Raw genomic sequence first — 20,122 nt, forward strand, 5'->3', positions numbered from 1 at the left:
TTTTGCACCTTTTCTCATTGCTGTGATTATTTTCTGCACAGGAGTTAAAGGGGCAAATATGATATTGGACATGAGGCATATTCTGTGTTTCTGTCCCTTTGGAAAGGAAGATCTGCACAGGGACAAGATGCCAGAACTACTGAGACTAATGGAGTTAGGCAGGGTTCAGTTCATCCCCTCTGAGGCCTTCCACCCCCTCAATGAAAACCTTGGGAAAGCTCAAATACAGGCTTGATCTTTAGGTACAATATGTGTCGAGGCCACAGAGTGCAAGATTGCAATTTAAGGTGCTTTGAATACACAACAGATTTCCCAGATGGGAATTTCCTACATTATTATTTTTAATTTTCCATTTCCTAACATTCAAATGCCAAAGAATACATCCAAGCGTATTCAACTTTGAAGAAAGCAGTTAAGCAAGGACTAAACTAAGAAAGAACATTTGGCCATCTGCATCACAGCCATTACATTAACTCCTCTGAGAGATGGTCTTTTGAATCCAAGAACAGTTTGTTTTTTTAAAGTCACTGGTGATTATCAGAGAAAAAAATAATAATTGTTGGGAAAATCTTGGTTTATTCACTGACCAACATAACATTTAACTCCATCCCAAGCTCTCTACAGCATGATACATTGCAAGATGATGGCATGTTGTTCTGTGAGGGTCAGCTTCAAGGTCCAGGAAAAAACAGTTACCCAGAACTTGAGTTCAAAGGAAAGGCAAGATGCATTTTTGGAATGGAATGACTGGTGGGCACACAGCATCAGGATTAACCTCTGGCAATAGAATGAGTTTTATTTTTATGCACTAAGTAATTGTATGTGCAAGTTTGAATAAGAAATGTCTCTTCAGACTGTTCTGTCCTAACCATAAGCTATCTGTTTCCTTTTCTTTCCTGCATTATTCTTCAGGAGTCAGGAGATACTGTAACAACTTCAGCAACCAAATGCTTCCTCGATTTCAGGGCCACCTTGTTAGGGTTTACCAACCAGATTTGACAAAATGCTCATGGAGGGTCAGAAGGGATTCTCTTCCACTCTATGTCTGTCAGCATAGTACTTGCTGCATAGCTAGGTGCTGCAAAATTTGATGAGAGGAAGAAGCTCTCTCAATCTATAAGAAAAAAGGAAGGAAAACACAGGTGAATGTGCTCAGATGTAACACTAGAGAGGAAAAAGGATTTCCTCTTCTTGGAGCATTTCTACTTTATTATTATTATTATTATTATTATTATTATTATTATTATTATTATTATTGTTATTATTATTATTATTATTATTATAGCACAACTCATTTAATAGAGCCAAAAATGTCATTCCCAGGGTGAAGTAAAACTGAAAACTTGAAGAGTTCCTCTGATCTTGGTACATCAGTGAAAGCAGTTTGAAAGGTCTGCCTCTATTAGATGTTCTGCTTGGGTAACTTCCACTAGAGATTAAGCCTTAATGCTTTATTTCCATTAGAATGTCCTTTGAATGGGGTTTTTATAAAAGCTTAAATGAAATGAGAGAACATTTAGGTCAGAACTTGTTCATAGCAATGTATCTTCAGGACGTTAATAGCCTGGGATTCAATGAACTGTATTGTATCAGCTGGCAATCAGTGAACAATGCCTGGGTAATTCTTTTTTTTTTCTTTCAGTGACCCTTTCATAGCAGTCCCAGCAAGTGAGCTTGGTAAACAAGAATGCGGTGTCATTCACTGAGACACAACCTGAAAGGGGCACATCTGCCTGCTGGTCCATATGTAGCTGTGCATACATAGTACCACAGAGCACATGCAAAAACAAGCACAGCCTATGCACCAAGTTCTGTTCACATTTAGGCAGGTCTGTATCCATCTCACATCTACAGTTTTACCGAATTTAAAAGACAGAGCTAATCTTTAAATTGGATCAACAAAAGCACTGTCTGAATCTCTGAATTTAGTGGCGATAATCAAAAGGCATCTTAAAGGGCTTGAAGAGAAAAATCTTCCTGCTTCAGCACTTCATTGAAGGGATTAACAAATAAATTAACAGACATTTAATGAAAATCTTTGAAGGAAAATGTGTGAGAGCATCACACCCTCTGTCCTACATACTTTTGAATCTTAATCCAATCTCTAGCTACCTAGAAATTAAGGTAAATCCTGCACTGTCTACCACCCCCTCCCAACTGATGTTAGCATTATTTATTGTACCTCTTCAGGTGTGTCTTTTCCTTTCCACCAAGGGCTGTAAAGAGGTGAGGTATGAAAATATTCCAGTGTCCACAGCAGGACTTAAAAACCTCTCATGCAGAGCTTTTTGCTGATCCAGCTGGATGTCAGTGTATGAATGAGACAGACAACCAAAGTAGCAGTGCCTGAAAAAGGGAATATTTTCAGAAGAAATCTATTGTCAGAGTGCACGTGCTTTCTTACAGCAGTGAGGAGGTTAATTGCATCAGCATTGGAGTATGCTACTCCATGGCTGCAGCCCTGAAAAGTCATCCTACTATAAAAGCACCTCTATATTTCTTGTAACAGTCTAATCTTTCAACAAAAAAAGTTACTCCCTTGATTTGCAGTAAATTACAGCACTGGGCAAAACTTCACTAGAAGAGAAACGTTTCTGTCCATCCACTTTTATCTATCCACAAGATACAATCAGTTTGTGTTGCAGAAAGTCTCCAGAACATCCAGTTACAATTTCAGCCAAGGTTAACTTGCAGCCCCCAGCCCCCCCCTGCCACAAACCCTGGACTTGCTCTGGAGGTGTGGGGCTGATCAGGAACACACTGGTGATTTTCCACTGTCTATGCAATACGCACACTGCGACGTTTCTCAGGTGTCACAGTTACATGCATGGCTCAGGATCTTCTAACCCTGCAAATCCATTTCTTCATGATGTAGCATGCCTGAAAAAATCTTACTTTAGAGAAAGCAGCAAGCTTTAACTTCTGAAATTGTTCTACCTACTTGTTCAATTTATCCCAAGGAAATAAGTTAGGAAAATTAACTACTCTCCTTTCTTCATTCATATTGTGTCCCCCTCCCCTCCGAGTGCAGTAAAAAAAAAGCCAGAATAAACACCACGTAAGAAATCTGAGACTGTTCTCCTTGGGGAAGGGAAGAGAGAAAAGATGTTATAGCCCCCATACAGCCCCCTCCTTCCTATGCTTGCCCTTCACTTCCCACAAGAGCCTCCAGAAATGCAACTTATTATTAAGAAAGCAAACCAGAAAAACCTCATTTCAGCTCATTCTTTCCCATCCCATCCTGATGCCACTGGCTTTTTCCATCCTGTGTTCCCTCTTTTACCCGGCAGGGCTCCTCTGTTTGAATAAAAAATATTATAAGCAGCCAGACTCTTCCTAGTTGTGAAGATGGAAGTTGTTATTTCAAGCACAGTGCCAGGTCCCCAACTTAAATAATGTCCCAACTGTGTGATGCTCAAGTACATAACTGACCTTGGCTGTCATCACCTTTTACCCATGCAGCTTATATTAATTCCACATGCCTGCAAAGCACCTGCAGAAGCTCAGAAAGGAGGCAGGTTGTGTAGGGTGCTGACACCACCAACTAAATACAGAGCAATTAGTTTGAATTTCATAGGAATACCTCCACTCCAGAAAACTACATGTGACATATCTGGAAAAGGATGCTGGCCAAACACAATGCTTATATCTTAAATCCACTACATTTCCTGTCCTACTTTATTTTTCCTCATCTGGCACAAACAGGCTCAGAGAATGGACTTTTTGCAGCAGCTCCATGTAGGGAAAGAATTTACCAAAAGCAGAGGACCTTCTGGAGTCTGTCCAGTGAACCTTTCCCTCATCCTTACAGAGGATACAGAGGTATCCCCCTACACATCTTTCCCCACTTTCCCCAAATCTGCCTTGAACTTCATTATTACATTTGAACAATCAGATGGGGCCTTCTTCAGTCCTCTAGTATGAATTAGGAGGAAGGTACCCCAGAAGTGTCCTGGTGTTTTCTCATATCAAGCCGAGTGGTTCACAGAACCTGAACACGTTAGGAGATGTACACATTCGGAAGCATTTTAACTGATCTGTTTTAACCGATCTGAGTCCAGAGTTGCAATGTAAGACCTAGTTTATTTGTTTATTCAACAGCATTATGATGTCCTGGGAAACTTTAAGTTGCTTATATCCTATGAAGTGATATCACTGAAATGAAACAGCAGGTCACGGTGTCACAGCTGGAAATCTTGAATCCATCATAACAAGATCTCCAAGTTTCCAATTCAAAAACCTCTGAAGTGCTGAAGTATTTTTCCTCCTAAGTGTATTTAGCTCAGGGTTTTGCTTTCCGTGGTTCATTGTGAATAGGATTGATGTTAAGCTAGATAAGGTTTCTCCTGGAAACCTCAGCTGTAATGGTGCTGCTTATGGAAAGAGTATGAAAAGCTGTGGTATAGTACTGTCTACCCTGAAGGCAGGGTTACTTTGCCATGCTGCCATGTCATGGGTTCTTTTCAAGCTATGGAAGCACATGAAATACAGAAACATTACAGTTCTGATGACAGAAAAGCACTGACCAGGAACGAGGTGTGACACAGTTGGTAACTGCTTGTGGCAGAGCACGATTTATGAACATAAGATCAAGCAAGAGATACATGAGGAGAGGATCTCCTAAAAAACATACTGTGTTTAGAAGATTTTATCATCAAGGCAGACAACGTGACCATGCAAACAGGTGCATGGAAGAGAGCCCTTATCGAGAAATCTTATGTTCAGCCTTTTCCTATTTGACAAATGGATTTCAACATTCTTGCATCCTTATGAGTTTACAGACAAGAATAGTGGTAGAAGAATCAGGCTAAAGTTGTTTGGATAGACCTAGGGCCTCAAGCCTCCAGGTTTTCCAGAAGATGGATAAACTTGAGCAGAAGCGCACACACTTCAGAAGTACCACTTCCTACAAGTACTTCAGTGGAAGAAAAAGTTTAGTCTGTCTAGGATCGGTTGTCTAAATATTCTCTTCTATAACTAAACCACTAATTGTAACTGCTAATAGGGACGATGACTCTATTCATAGAACTAGCATCCAGCTAATGTGGAAGCCCAAATCCAGCAGCAGATTTATACCCATACAAAATCCCATATCTCCTTGTCAACCACAGAATGGTTTGGTCTCCTTCAATCTCTTCAGCTGACTACAGTTCATTTACGAGATTAGTATTTTCTCAGAGCTCACTCCACAAGATGTGTCTGTGGAGGATAAAAGAAACAATCACAGTCTTCACAAAAAAGTAGTTGGGAAATACTCTGCTATGAATCTTTGGCAGATTTTCCTCCCTGGATTTGTAAATCCAACTAGGATTAATCAGCTTAACCAGAAAGATTATTAAACACTGTTAAACAGCAAAATACTATCTGAGAAATTCTGGTATGATCAGGAGAAATAGAAGTTAAGCAATGAGTGCTCTAACTCTTGGCATATAAACTACAAAGCACTATTTCTTAAAGATAAAAGTCACAAGACCAGTGCTTTAGTGCCAACTGTAAGTACCTGGAGAACAAGGAGTTACCTGATACACCTTGATATCCACATGCTGTAGCCACTTCTTTCAGTCCTATGGCTTATGCCCCAGGGAAACAAAAAGAAGATGGAGATGGGAGAATTGAAGGTCTCCTTCAAAGAAGTAAAAGGAATATGAAGCAGGCAGGAGGCTCACAAGAAATCACCTAAGAAATTTTGGGGAGAAATGGGGGGGGAAATTAATTCAGCTCTGATTTCAACAGACAGGTTGAAACAGAAAAAAATGGAGATCTTTTTCCTCTTGGATCTCCGTATCTGAATTATCAGCACCAGAACTCACTATGTTACTGAGAGAGAATTTTACATATAGAGAACTCCAGAAGGAAAAATTGTTAAGCACTACATTTCCCAAGATGTTAACAGAGGGATAATATAAAAACATAATTTTACTGCTTGAAAAAATTAAGGATGATGTCTTTATCTTTCAATACAGTGCAAATGAAAGAAAAGAAAAATAATAAATTAAATAATAATAAAAGAAAAGAAACAAATCCATTCCCCTGCATAACCCTGGAAGAAAGTTTGTTCATGAACTGCATGGCAGTGTACGTCTCTAAAAGCTACCAGGAGGATACGAAATAAAATCTCCCCAGCACTTCACACTCTTCCACATAACAGATTTAAAGAGAAACAAACAAGTTGTACGGGATATTGATGAGCCTCTGAACAATCCCTCTTTTCATCAGGATCCAAACTGAGTTCCAAAAGCTGCCTGGAACATGCCTAGCTATTTCTGTTCCTCAGCAATACAGTCATGGAAAGTTTTCCATGTACCACACCAAGGCCACAGAGCAAACAGTTTATCACTGAGTGCCTGAGCTTGCACAATAAACAACAAAGAGAGAGCAATACACGACAAAACCTTGAAAGCTGAAATTTGGACTCTAATTACCTGATCAGAAGCTCTATTGAATGGGTTATGTGGGATAATTTCTTGTTTAGAGAACAAAAGCCGGTCCTCTTTGTCTGGACTCTAATCTTGGTTTTATAGTGGATTATTATCAGTGCTGTTTTCCCTGGAACGCAGTTTCTCTGCACAGAATTAAAAGAATAAGTCTTTTTCTATTCCTCTGAGAAAATAGCACATTATGTAGCTGCTCCTGTATAGTTTTTGTCCATATTTGGGGTGAAAAGCAACCAGCTCAATTCTCAGCTATGCTTTGATTTCCTTCATCTCCCTGGCAAGAAGATCATGCAGAATACCTACAAAAGGCCTCCCTCAGCAGCACCGAATTGGCATTGAGGCTCATTTTTTCCCCCTTCCCATTCTCCTCAGCTCCTCAAGATGCACCAGGTTTCCCAGTCAGAAGTCATGGACTAAACAGATTTTGGCCACAAGGTACATACCTGTATTATTCAGGAGTAAGAGCTAGCAGAGGAGATCCCAGAGTATACCAGGGGCACGCAGCAACTAGACCTGTTACGGTTCAAAGACAGTTCCTGGTGGGATTAGCAGGCAGCTGTGTTAAAGAGCAAATGAGTGATGTTCAAGCCCAGTGGCTCCTGCTGGGCTGTACTTCATAGCTGAGGACCTGCAAAACTCACAGTTGCCCACTGGGGTGCCTTTGATAGTCAGATGCCAATGTGGGAACAACAAATTGCTTAAGAACCATAGGTTTGATTACTCCTAAGACATAATGATTTTAAGTAATAAAGAACAGTACGATTCAGAACATGGTACTTCTGTAACTTTGATAAGAAGTCCAGAACAAATCCAGAGGAAAAATCAGACAAAGCAAGGATGACTTGCCTCACTTTGTTATCCACCTTAAAGTTATACAGAGACAAGAAGACCTCATGGTTTCATGCATCTTATTAAAGTCTTTCCATGTCTTCCCCACATTTTTCTTTCTACAACAGCTTACTGAAGTACTTTGGGAAGGTCCACTTTATCACTGTGTGATCATAAAATTGCAAATGGAAGACTTCTCCAAAAAACCAGCCCAGGGATGCTGAGCTGAATGGAAAGTACACACTGATCAAATATTTACTATTGCTACCAGGGATGGAGTCGAGAGGTGGTGTTTCCATGACGTTTTGTTCCTGCAAGACCAAGAACTGTTCTATAAACTTTGAATGTCACTCGCAATTGCTGAACTCACACCAGAAGGAAGCAAAGAGATTCAGAAAGGATGAGATTACTTTTTCTCAGGGTAGCACACATAAATAATACTTATTGGTGAATGCCATTAAAAAATGAATCCTGATGGTGACTGTGAGCAGTAACTGATTATAACAAAATAATTTACATTTAACAGCAGGGTGACACAGAGACTCAGTGCAAGGTTACCTTGCTCCGTTGTACTCTAATAGGCATACAAGCATAGCTGTGAGTTTATTTTAAAAAGGATATTCATATTCCAAAAGTCTGTTAAGAGTAATAAACTATAAATCCTAGGTGTTTCCATATCACCCGTTGGCCAGAGCTCTCAGAATAATCTATGATAATCAGTGAATAATAAAATATTACAGCCTCTAGACTGCATCAGGTCATTTCTCACCATCTCTTTGAAAGCTGCTGAGAGAGATGTGGAATTAGGTATAAGCTGGCTGGACATGCGGAGAGAGCAAACAGGGACAAGAAATGTGAAATATATGCCACGTTCAAGGCAGCAACAGTGGAAAATTCAAAATAAAGTGTAAAAGTTCAGCACAAGAGATTAAAATAATTCCAGCAGCTGATGTTCTTTTCTGGCAGAACAGAAATTTGTCTCTTATAAGAAAAGTGCAGATAGCCTGAAACAGCTGCCTTCACCCTATTACCTGTTTCTTTGCACCCTTCTGGGGGTACAACAAACCAAATCAAAACAGTTTGGAAGTGAGTATAACCAGTTGCACCTGCAGTGCAACTACAACTACAACTACAGCTTAGTTTTGGGATAGATAGAGATTTCACTTATCCTTTTGTACAGTATTTTATAGACAGTCTGCAATTACTTATCACAAAAAGAGAAAAGAAAGTCAGAATTGTTGGGGTGGCTTTATACCACTGTTTCTACCCTGTTCCTCAGTGCCTCTGCAGAGACACATAATTTATCACACTGCGCAAAGTACTTTTAAAATTGCTGTTAATTAAGTCCTACACTGCAATTTACCTGAGTCTCCCTTGCAATAACTTAGAGGTGGAGATGTTGAATAAAATTGCTTTCATTCTGCAGAATGGGAGACAGCAGCAAGTCAAAAATAAAAGAAACATAGAATCATTTTAGATTATAGCTTGATCTTAGATGCTTCCTACTTGTTATAGCAGCCCCTCCCAACTCCAGCTAGAGAACATCACACAGTGTTTTAGAGGAGCACTTACTAAAGCATCATTATGTTCACTCAAAAGTAAAAAAATATTAGAAATGAATAGACATAGTGATGATGTATTTCACCCCACAGAGTATCCATTTTTCTTGAACAATTTCCAGACAAGCCTATATGTTCACGCATATAATATCTAGCAAGTTTTTGCTAGCATCTGATTTAAACGTGACTATAAACCTCTGAAGACTACTGTAAAATGCAGACCAGAAAAACCCTTGTTTCTGTTGTTTTGTTGCTGTTATGTTTAAACTCTTCCCTCCAGGAATTTGCTGTGGTCAGAACTCTTCATCACAAATTCACTGTACTATATTTGCTGTAAAAACAAGAAGTCAGTGCCTTCTCCATTTCCTTTTCAACAGCAGTGTTTTATGATGTTTTAATTAATCTCCTTTTAGCATAACAATTTAACAACTAATTTGAGCATACTTTCATTGCTTTGTTACCCCAGCTTCAAAGTCCAAGTAGCTGCCCATGAGCACACAAGCCTTGATGCTCATTACGTATCCCTAGATGGCTTCAATTCTGGATGTATCACTCAACAGCTTCTTTTTTCCTTAACATGGTTCCATAACACACATACATTTATGTTTTAACAAGCACAAAAAGGCTAGAAACTGCACTATCAAAAGATCTTGGGGGCTCCAAACAAAACAAAAACAACTCAGGCTCTACCCCACAATAAAAGCAATGTTGGGACATATATGTATATATATGTGCGTGTGACAGAGTGGAATTATATAAACTAATTTGTTTGCTCTTAAAATATATTAATAATAAAACAAAGCATCCTTCTGATTGTACTAGGCTGATCTCTAGAGCACTGAAAACGTTATTTTTGTGGGCTTGGAGAGCTGCAAATATTTGCAGTTTACAAATCCCTTCTTGCAGGAAAGCAGTGTCCTGCAGTTAAACACAGGGCCATTCTCTGAGAGTGATTCACTGTAGGTGAGCCCCCAAAGAAGCAGATTAGTGGATGGTGGCCAACAGCAGCATTTTCTGGAAAGGTTAAAAAAGGAGCCCTGAAAACAAAAATAGGTGGTGTTTAAAACAAACAGTACACTGGCAGCATTCACAGCCTGGTGCTCAGCGTTAACCACAGTCCAGATACAGATTAAGTTTTCTCCCTGCAAACAGGAGCATGTTCTCAGTCAAAGCAATCTGACATAAGGGCCCTGATACAAGATGTAGCCTGACCTTGGCAATATGTGAGCACTCTGCCCTCCTTGCACCTGAATGGCAGAGACTGGCCACTTGCATGGAGACATGCAGCCAGCCACTGGAGGAGGCCTCCTGGCTAGCACTGTACTCCTCAGGCAGTCACTGACGCAGGAGGGATTTTGGCAGCATTTTGCATGTCTGAGGGCTGGCTGTTCAATAGCTTTGACTCCCAGCAACCAACTTATTTTTGGCCCACACTCAGCACAGCTCAGTGTGCAAAGCTCAACAAACAGCAGTTGATATACAGCTGTGGAAGAGCACAGCACCTGAAGGCTTTTACTATAAGCTGTATAGCAAGAGATGCACTGCAGGCGTTGAGCAGCCATATAAGGCACAATCCTGGCACTGATCTGCTGCTCTCACTCAAGTCTCCCTCACCTCAAACTGCTGCAGCACAGCTCCTGTCTGTGCAGACTCCCACATAATCTCTGGTTGCACAAGCCTGGGTCTGAGAGCAGGAGCAGATGAACCTGGTGACCAGCTCAACAATCTGAAACAAAAGAAAACAACAAGTAAAGGAACAAGCACATCATTCATCCTTCACTCTCAATCCTGGTGTCTTTTTGTCAGACACTCCTAAAACCAAGGCAAGGGCTGCTGCTATCTCTGCAGTCCTCAAAAGGAGCAAGTCCATTGCTTCCCACTTCTACAGGGGCGTAACACAGAAGCACCTGTAACACTGATGCTCCTGTGCCCAGAAAGCTGCCCCGGTAGCAGAAGGGCTCCAGGCTGAGACCAGCTGGGGCTGAATCTGCTTTTGTGCAACCTTTCCTGTCCCAACCCGCCCAGACAAACAGGACCTGAAAAGCTCGTTCCTCTTCCAAGTTTTCATATGAGAGAAGAGCTAGTTTTGCAAAACAGACTCAACCAGGATGAATTCTACCCTATCTGCACAACATCTGTAGAAAAATGTGGTTTATAGAGATGTCCAATGCATCCAAGGAAGTATTTCCTGTCATGTTTGTAGGCATTCTCATGTCTCACATTTCTGAAAGTTTGAAACCAGCTTTTTCCTGCACTCTAGAACAGCTGTCGCAAAAGGCATGGGTAAATAGACACTTTCAGCACTGCTTTATTGGTCTTGAGAATCATTTTCGTCAATGAAATCCAATTAGACATAACTGAAATTTGGTCTCTTTGATCTATCACTGGGACTCACTGCAGCTCACCACCCAACAAAATCAAGTTCTAATATAAAACACTAAAGCAAGAAAAGCAGACTTTCTTGTGTACATCTGGTACTAAACATTTGGAAAGACTGAGGAAAGAACAAACACTCCACCACTGACAAGAAAGCACAATTATTTGTAGAGCAATTTACTTGTTTCTGTGGAAAAATGCTGGTTTGAAACCTGTCTGCAACCTTGAGTAGGTAAGAAAATGTACAATCAGCAGGAATCGAGACACAGCACCGCTAAAGCTGTGGAGCCTGGCCTTCTAGCTTCAGGTATCAGACGCACAGACTTAAGCCAAGCTGTAAAAGTTGCTGTGAGCTCAGCATACCTTGTTCATTCCCTTCTGAGAATGACCAAACAAGCAATGACAGCGTGTATACAAGTGGCAGCACAGAAGAGAAGACATTAGAGAAAAACAGTTATAATGACGTCTATGCCCATTCAGGATGTTTGTGTGGGCACAGACATTGTATAACTTCCAGTGAAAACTAATTTGTCTTCCTCAAGAATGCTTCATAGTGAAGTGAATCTCAGTGCCACTCTCATTGTTAACATTGCTGAGGAGGTCCATGTGAATGAATTTGGACACAGTATGAAGAATGCAAAAGAATGTTTTGGTCTGTATCAGAAGAGAGGCATATTTGCAACCCTACTTACATTTCAAACAAGCAGCCAAAGGCTCTTTATCTCCCACATGAGAGGCAGACAAGGAAGAACTTGTTTATTCAAACTGCAGAATTTTATAGATGGTCTGAAGTTGGGGAAAATATTTTAACTAGATGAATGAAGCTCGAGCTTCCCTAGTGCTGGGAAAATACTTTATCTTCTCTGTTTGATCTGGGTGGCTATCTGAAAGGACACAGAGGTCTGATTTTGCAATGCATCCAGGCAATCTTGTTTGTGAGTAGCCCAATGCCACAAAACAATTTTAATCTGAAATGATCCTTTCTGTTGACCAGGTTTCATTCTCATCTATTTATAAACCTGGTTGTCCATTTTCTTTCCAAAGCTAGATTTTGTTGGACTGAAGTAAAGCTACTCTGCATTGCTGTGTGCCCCTAGAGACGCTGTCAATACTTCCACCCTGTCTCACCTGTTGATACTCATGGTTTATCCCATTCTAGCCCTAGCAGCATCAGAAGGTGCATGTGAGCCAACCCACATCTTATCTGAGATACTCTTCACTGTCCAAATATTTCACTCATGAACTGTCTGCTCCTATGTCCTGAAGTCTTTATACACGTGCGCTGTCTTCATACTTCACTAATGCCATAAATAATCTGTGAGATTACTTTTATTGTTTGTTCCCACTATTTGGCAATTTCAGCAGCTCTAGAGAAACGCAATGTGTTACCCTTTCAATTTGTCTGCAAACTTTAAAACCCCAAAATGGATCACCCATATACAGGTAATTTTTTTACTCTCAGTTCATGTTTTTCTCTCTAATTCCTCATATTTTCTGAGACCTACAGTGAAAAAAGTGAGAGCTTCTCTGTCTCTGTGAGGAGATGCAGGTGTTTGAGTCATGAATTTAAATAATTGAGATTTCTCTATCAGTTCCTTTAATTTTATCTATTGGAAATATATGTGACCATTGGCTAGCATTCCTCTTCTCCTATATGTTAGCTGAGGCAGAGACTGCACAGGCCATGTATCACTTGAGATGGTATAGATTTGTCATGTGAAAAGAAAACCTGAGAGGGAAAAGCTCCTCACAAACACTGCAGATTCCTTTATGCAATCATGTTCTTCCCAAAATGGGCAAAATTGTAGTACTGCAAGTGGAAGAGGAGAATCTTCTCCTCCTTCATGGTCCCAAGGACATTCAGGCTCCATCCCTTTATAAAAAGTCTACTAGAGAGAAATATCCTCTATATTATTCCTCTATCATTTGGATTATAAATACTTTTGTTGTGTGTGTATCTTGGGGTGCTGTGTTTTACCACCGCAGCCAAAGACTTCAGTTCTTGGGCTGCTTTGGGGGTTGACCCCATTCTCCTGTATGAGGCAGGAGATGTGCAGACGAGTTAACCTGCTGGTGAAGCCTTCTGCTAGAGAAAATGCATGGGTAGCTGGACATGGGTTTGTAGAAACCTACAGACTAAACTTTGAAACTACTAGAAAGTTTAGAGCAGAAGAAGATTCTCTGAGTTTATCTAAAAGAATATAAAGATACCAAAAATATTTATGATTCTTAGCACTGTCTTTACTTCTGCCAGCTCCTTCTGTCTCTGCCCTCTGACACTAAACCTGTATATGCTGGGGGTATTTAGAGTCTCTCCACAAATGCCTCTTAAGTCTCTCAGACCAGCCATTTCCTCTACCCAGCCCACAAAACTTACAAAACAAATTGTGACTTGACCTGCATACCTTCCCGAAAATCCTACACCTACTCATCAAGGAAAATCTTGACAGCCACAAGTTTTTTAATTGGTGCTTCTCTTCTGTCTACACCATGAAGTTAGAACTTAAGATTTAATCTGTAGGTAAGTGTATATTTATTCATTAAACTTCTTCACAACAGCTTTTAAGGAACCACGTTGATCAGAGATGCTGGACTGATCAACTTGGACACAGAGAGCCCTTGCAGAATGTGGAGGCATGGGGCTGTTATGGTGAAGAGGCCATAGAAGGCAAAAGTATGGGGTACAGAAATACATAATTGATGGTTTTGTAGACATGATAGTGCTGAAAAAATACATCAGATTTTCCCCATCTTATCACTCTTTCTTTGAGGCTTTTAAGAGTTCTTCCTATAATGTCAAAGGAATTAAAAGCAAAGTGGTGTTATTTTTTTCAGTTTACCCTTTTCTGTTTTCTTTTCACCCATTTCCAAAAGTTCACTAGCTTCTTTTCTTAGCACGAAACAAGAAAATGTACTCAATCCCTTGCTAAAAATTATCTATTATTATGCTAAAAATTATTATTAAATTATTTTTAAAATATTGTTGCTTACTCTCCAGTGTGTGGATGATGCCATCTCCAAAGTTGAAAGCTGACCTGGTGCGTTACCAACATTCCTAATAATGCTGCTGCTTTGGGGGAAAATGATTCTCCATAAACCACCTACATGCACAAATATTCCCATTGGAGAAGAGGAGAAATATTGAGTCGGGAAAGGATGAAAGTCAAATCCATAGTATGTAATTGCCTAGCAAAACCATTTGAGGTTTTGTGGTATAAAATTGACAGGATTCTTTTTTTATAAAATAATTGCACACTGATACTGCTGTATCTTCAGAGGTTATTATTCCTCTTCTTGACTCAGTACTGACAAATGACCCAGAAAGAAGCATCTAAAGTAATAAGCAAGTTCAGTGATAACTTAGTAGGTAGTGGTTGGAAACTGTTAGACCAATTTGAGACCCACAGTATTCCAGTAACAGGGCTGCCACTGAATGCCATTTCTTGTTGCCCATCATTCACTTATGGGACAGCTATGAAAACCATGGTGTTTCCATTACTCCTCTCGTACTTCCAAACTTGGATCCATTTACCAGTAACTCGGATCAGAGGGGATCTAATATTAAATGGTTTAGAGCATCAGACTACTTGGAAACTGCAAACTGATGCTAAATTCCTCTGTTGAAAAACTTGATATAAATTTTAACTTTTCTGAAAGCTACAGATTTTCTATGGGAAAAACAGATTGGGCGTGCCAGCATTTTCAACTGGCTGTGTGTGAGATTTGCAGCGTCAGTGCCTGGGTTCTAAAACGTGCTATTTTTCATATCTTGTGCTCTTGTAAAGCAACAGAGAGGAACAAGGACGTTCCTTTTTTTTTCTTTTCTTTTTTTCATTTGGGAGGATTTTTTTTGTTACTTGTTTCTTTTTCTCTGAAATGAAGCTGCCAGTATTTCAACAGAGGAAAAAGACCCTGCAAAAATGTGAGGGTATGCACAATATCAGGAAATCATATTCAGGTAGTTGAATCCCCAGGATGGACCTACGTCTGGATTCTAAGCCATCTTGTCCTGAGGGGGCAATGCTCTTACCAAAAGCTTGTACATTCAATAAGGAACTTATATCACTGTGATGCAACTTATTTTGGGAGGTAACAAGATCAGATAAACCTCTCTGTCCATGATAAGAACAGAACAAGGTATGAAACTCACTGGACTGGGAGCTTTAAATGCTCAGGTACTGCAAATTGCACTGAAATGAGCATGAGAGGAGCAGGTAAACACCAGATGGAATAAATGTTTCTTTTGTCCAGTCCAGGTAAGAGCTGAAGCCAAAGTCAATACAAAGAGCTGACTTTAGTCATGAAACACTGCAGTCCAACTCAATGGCTTAGGTTTTTTTCCACATTCCTTAGTAATGTTTTTATCATGTACAGCAAAGAGAGATTTCATTCAGCTTTCTTAAATAGTAACTACTTACAGTTTGAAGATCAATCACTAACTGCAGCCTTCTAATAAATAACACTTGCTCTCATTTCTGAAAGGACATCACAGTAGTACCTTGTCATTTCTATGCAGAAAGTCACAACGCGGTGGATTGGAAGAATCCCTTCAAATTCCTGTGAAGGAGGAATTAGGAAATTGTGGAAATGTGATTTACTGAAGTATGATATAATAAATCTGGGAAAAAAAAAAAAAAAAAAAAAAAAAAGAAGAAGAAGAAAACACAATTCCTGGTATTAAAGATTCTGGGGGAGAAAAAAAGCTTGCAGACTGTGTGCAATGTGCTTAGAAAATACTGCAGATCTTATAGAAAGTGGGAGGGTCTCATCTGAACATCCATCAGAAAGAAAAAGCAATACATTTCTGACAATTCTGACATGAAAGTCAGGAGGAGACATTTGAAACTATGCCAAATATTTGTGCTACACTATTTCCTTAATTAAACTTTTGTTGTTGTTGTTGTTCTTTATACTGCAACGTTTGCAATTGTGTGAGTGGTCAGTAAAGATGCAAGTGCAGGGTCCTTTCTCCCCACCCAAATCCAGCTCTGGTGACTGAGGCTACAAAGGCTGCAGTGAACTCAGAGAAAATCCATATTCCAGGAGCAGCCACCACATTGCCCCCTCTGCATTTGCTTCCTGACCCCAGGGATAAAGTCAGGTCCAAAGCATGTCCAGCATTTTTAGTTACTGAGCTGAAAAGCCATAGGGAAATTCAAACAGCCTACCCAGAGTTCAAATGGCAGTAAGTGGGTCCACAAGGAACCAAGGTAGCACACAACAGTTTTGTTGCCCTTGCATGTTCTGTAAAACCTAAAACTGCCTAAATCTGCAATAAAACAGCTTAAAGTCTGTCATATTATGGTAGCAAATCATAACTATATAAATGTAATGAATCAATATTAATTAACTCTTGCGTTCAGCATAAACATACTATATAACCACAATATTACATGCTTGGGTTTTTGCTTACGTCCATACTGTTTCAATACCGTGACTCAGCAGTGAATAATTCCTAGATTCTTTTCCAGCTTCTCTGTGGTCTCACCACTGATGCATGTAGAACAACATGGGGAAAAGAGAGCAGTGAGTTAGTTCAGCCCCAGACATTTACATAGCTCTGGACATTTCACCCCAAGCATCACCCACTGATGGGAACTGCGTTGCTAACAGTTTGGCCCTGGCCTGCTGTTGCCAGCTGGAGGCATTTCTCAGGGAAAGATGCTTCAAGAGAACTCACAGCATGTTGGATTAATCTCTACATCAGCTCCTAATATCAAAACATAGTGGCCTGTTTGAGCCATGTCATCAGCTCTGTGAGCCATCAGGAATGAAGCAACCTGTCTTTCTCTCCTAGACTTTGTATGGATACCAGGAACAGCATCTCCAAGAGTGAGAACAATACAAGCTCATGGTATGATGCACCCTTCGTCATACTGGATTTGACTCAGACACCCATACCCAACAAACCCCTGACCAAGTATTACTTGTCCTGCATCAAATCACTAATGATTGGACCCCTTCCTGAACTACAATTCTGACTGGTGAGTTTTACTCCTCCTTATATCCCCCTCAGCTTCATGATCAAATGATGGTTCACAAACCTGGGCTGGGAGAATATGGTGCAGATTCAGGTCAATGCACCATATAATTCAATTTCTTTAGAGCTTTCAGCCAGAGCACTGAGGATCCTTCACAAACAAACATTTTTGAGATTTGTGTGTGGTTGTGATGTCTGTGAAGCAGGAATTTTGAGAAGTCTGTTATTTTTGGTTGATTAGAACAAATTTAACAAGTGAGACAGTTTAAGACATCTCCCACTTTTCAGGTTACTTCAGTCTTTCAGTGTTGTTTGACGGTTAACTCATCTTCAGTAGATTTAATACTACTAGGTTTTAAAGTCATTTAGACAACTGCCTCAAGTTTTGAAACTAAACAAGGATTTCTTGCAACTGTGTTCTCTGTGGGTTTTAAAACTTCTTTGGTTTCAAGCCATTTACTCTGAGCACATTTTGGACATGTTGTTTCTTCCGGCTGTGATGACCAGACTAAATATTAGGTTGTACAATAACAGGAGCTCCAGGCAGAGACCAGGAAAAAGAGCAGCTGGAGTGACTGCTGCTGTTGATCAGCCACCCAGCTGCACTTGTTGGAGGCCTCTGTAGCCTTCAGCCCACATGGCAACCACAACCAACCTAAACTCACTTCCTGATGGTGAGGAAATCTTGCAGTGATATTTTCTATGCTTCTCTCGTGCCAAGACAACATGAGGACAATAGAAGTGCATTTAAAATAGCTTTTGAACAAAATATATACTTGATTTTTTGCAGAAAACAATTGAGAGAAACTGGCAAATGTACAAAACCTGAATTTCAGGAGGGTATCTTTGAATCAGAAAACTTAAAATCTACACGGATATCAAGATACTGCCAACAGCTTGTTTGATCCAGATAAGAACTACTGTACCTAGGCATTCCCTGGTATATCTCAGCTGTTTATGTGCATATGTGTATATGTACACCTAAAACCTGCGACGTAGCTCATTCCAGCACTTAGAAAGTTCTTTCCAGTCCAACAGATGGGTGTCTATGTCTTCACCTTTATATCCTGCCCATGCCCATAAAGGATATCATAGAGAACGATTCATTGGTCTCATCTTTTGCAATTGCTTTTTCACATGTTCAAAACTCCAATTTCTTTCACACAGGCTAAATTTATGCCCTTTATTTTCTATATAACTTTTATCGTCTCTCCTGATCACTCCAATTTGTGACATCTATCTAAGTCTATCATCACTAATTCACTTTGTCAAAAGATTTTTGAAGGCATACACCACCAGGGAAGCATTTTTATATTGTCGTCATTTCATTTTTAGTTACTGAGCTGACAAGCCATAGGGAAATTGAAACAGCCCACCCAGAGTTCCCATAATTCAAATAGCAGTGAGTTTTGAGGCTGTGCTTTTGGGAGGTGGCATTTAAGACAAGGAAAACTCTCTCTCTTCTAACTGCAGATTTGCTCATTTTTATTTATTTATATGTTTTTTTAATAAGCTTCCTGGGCAATAAAGCCTCTAGCAACGTACTTCTTATTACTTGAGGTTGAAATTACTTTTCTTCCTAACAAGATACATAACCATTAGTGCAGGTGGGCTGATACAATGTTTCTGTCAAATAAGATGTTAACTCCACAAAATTTCACTTCAATTCCGTTTGCTCAACACATCAAAAGCCAGCAGAGATACATCAAAGATTACTGTCAGCACTATTTAAGGTATCTACGCTTTACATCAGAGGACTAGATGTTTATGTGGTGCTTATTTGTGGTTCTGTTACTGAATTGCTGTCCGGAGCAGGGTCTGTTCCTTAATTTTCCATACCTCTGCATAAGGGTGAGTGAAATGGAGTTAATAATACACGGATGCAGCAAAGATTTGCTAATGATTGTGAGTATTTCTTTCAGCCTCATTCTTATGCAGCACTTGGGCATCTGTCAGTCAAAAACGTTGTGCAAGTGTTTGGCAACAGTGTGTTAACCGTCCTCTCATGCAGTAATAGCTATTGGCATTCTCAGTTGTAGTCTCTGTTTGTTTTACATAGTGATCAAAAGGCACATTGTATTGCCACCAAACTCTGAGTCACCCTCCCCATGGAACAATCGCCCTTTCTTTCCATTTGGGTGGAGATAGTGTATTTCTTACAAAGGGAGTGGTGCTCTCAATCCCAAATTCTCGATAATATGTAGCACTTTGAAGCGGATATTTGGCATTGAAGAGATACTGAAAAAGAGGCTTATTGCGTACATGCTGGTAAGCTGTTGTCATTTCACTACTAGGATGACAGCAGCATCTTTTTAACATCATGAAACATCTCTTTAAACGTTTTTTTCCTCTGTGTGGTCGTGGAGGGAGAGGAAAGGAGCCTCAGTATAGGAGGTGCTGCAAACTTTGTCAGAACATCCCGCAGACCTCAGCTTTAGCAAAGGAAGAGAATAATGTCTTGGGTTTTTGTTTTGTTTTGGTTTGGTTTTGTTTTTCCCAGCCATGCTATCTGTGCTTTGCCTTGCTTTCCAGAGAGGACATCCTTCTGTGCAACCACTGGATCTTACTATTTAATAAGGTTGGGAAGTTACAGTGATATCAGGGTAATTTCCCTGACAGTGGCTGGGTACCCACTATAGGCCTGACAGTGGAAAGGAGGTGGAGGAGGGGAGGGTGAAGACACTACCTACCTGCCCTGTACTAGGGGACAGGCTTAGACCACGAGGAGGACTGGGTTATCCTGCCACAGAGAAGGTCGAGCAAGGCTATGTAGCTGGATGCCACTTTCTTATGTTCCAGGATGAAAAGAAGGAAGGAAGGGTCTGAAGGGGCAGGGTTCAGGGCCAAGGCTTGGGCAGAAATCTGCCTGTGCTATCTCCTCATTACCATCCCATAGCTACTATAACCCTCCCTGCCCACTGGGCAGACAGAGGGAAGGGAGGAGG

General features: G+C 40.3%; 1 long non-coding RNA gene across 1 annotated transcript in view; it reads right to left on the minus strand.

Moving 5' to 3' along the window:
• Nucleotides 1-15,730, minus strand: part of LOC140250425 (uncharacterized) — a 35,141-nt gene extending 19,411 nt beyond the window's left edge. The window contains exons 1-2 of the long non-coding RNA XR_011903165.1: nucleotides 15,696-15,730; nucleotides 10,436-10,547 (exon numbers count right to left, since the gene is read on the minus strand). This is a non-coding gene — a long non-coding RNA (uncharacterized lncRNA). The remainder of the gene's footprint in view (nucleotides 1-10,435; nucleotides 10,548-15,695) is intronic.
• Between the last annotated feature and the right edge of the window lie 4,392 nt (nucleotides 15,731-20,122).

Source organism: Excalfactoria chinensis, chromosome 3 (genome assembly GCF_039878825.1).
Source record: "Excalfactoria chinensis isolate bCotChi1 chromosome 3, bCotChi1.hap2, whole genome shotgun sequence".
Classification (NCBI taxonomy): domain Eukaryota; kingdom Metazoa; phylum Chordata; class Aves; order Galliformes; family Phasianidae; genus Excalfactoria; species Excalfactoria chinensis.